Below are 1,395 nucleotides of genomic sequence, written 5' to 3' on the forward strand. Positions count from 1 at the left end.
TATGTTTGTTCTTTCATGGATCCTGAGGCATTTTTGGGTAGAAGCCAACCAGAAAAGAGAAGAACTTTTTCTGGCAGGAGAGCTGATTCTTCGTCCTCTTAATGGCATCTGGATCAAGTTGAAGAGGAGAAACACAGATGCATCCTAACTCCATTATTGGGCTGTGCCTTAGTAGGAATAAAAGTTTTTCCTTACGAGAAACTTTGCATTTACAATGTTTAGATCATGAGTTTAATACTCTTAATCCCTACACCAAATATTTTCTTATCACCACTTCCCTTGGGCTCAAGTCTTCAAAAAAGATTTTTTTTTATATTTTCATCACCACCATTATCTTACCCTTGCTCTTGATCCAAACGGCGAGTTAACTGATGTCCATATGAAAATAAACATATAGGTTTTTCAACAGAGGGATCCATAGGCCAATTCAATTTCAATTGACATACCCAAAGGATATAAGTTAATTGAATTTCCAGAAATTTTTTAAGGTATTCTTTTTGAACACAAATATACATATATACTTATACACTTAATTTGTAAAGGGTAATTAAATACTTAGGCTTGAGATTAGGTTTTAATAATTATATTAGTGGCATCAGTTATGAGAATAATTATGATGATGTTACTTTTCAGATTTTATCAAGGAGAGCAGATCATTTACAAGTTGACTCATAAGTTCTGTTCCTATTTCCCTTTTTTAAAATAAATATTTATTGTTCAAACTATTACATTTGTTCCTCTTTTTTCCTCCCCATAGATCCCCTCCACCCAGTTCCCAACCCACCCTATGCTGTTACTCCCCTCCCCCACTGTCTTAGTCCATAGGTGTAAGATTTTTGTCCAATCTCTTCCTACACCCCCCACACCCTCTTCCCCCCGAGAATTGTCAGTCCACTCCCTTTCTATACCCCTGATTATATTCACCAGTTTATTCTGTTCATCAGATTATTTATTCACTTGATTTTTAGATTCACTTGTTGATACATATGTATTTTTTGTCACTTTGTTCATAATTTTTTATCTTTACCTTTTTCTTCTTCTTCCTCTTCTTAAAAAATACCCTTCAGCATTTCATATAATACTGGTTTGGTGTTGATAAACTCCTTTAGCTTTTTCTTATCTGTGAAGCTCTTTATCTGACCATCAATTCTAAATTATCGCTTTTCTGGGTAGAGGAATTTTGGTTGTAACATCTTGCTATTCATCACTTTGAATATTTCTTGCCACTCCCTTCTGGCCTGCATAGTTTTTGTTGAGAAATCAGCTGATAATCATATGGGTACTCCCTTATAGGTAACTGTTTTTTCTCTTGCTGCTTTTAATATTCTCTCTTTGTCTTTTGCCCTTGGCATTTTAATTATGATGTGTCTTGGTGTGGTCCTCTCTGGATTCCTC

Source organism: Myotis davidii, unplaced genomic scaffold (genome assembly GCF_000327345.1).
Source record: "Myotis davidii unplaced genomic scaffold, ASM32734v1 scaffold1210, whole genome shotgun sequence".
Taxonomy (NCBI): domain Eukaryota; kingdom Metazoa; phylum Chordata; class Mammalia; order Chiroptera; family Vespertilionidae; genus Myotis; species Myotis davidii.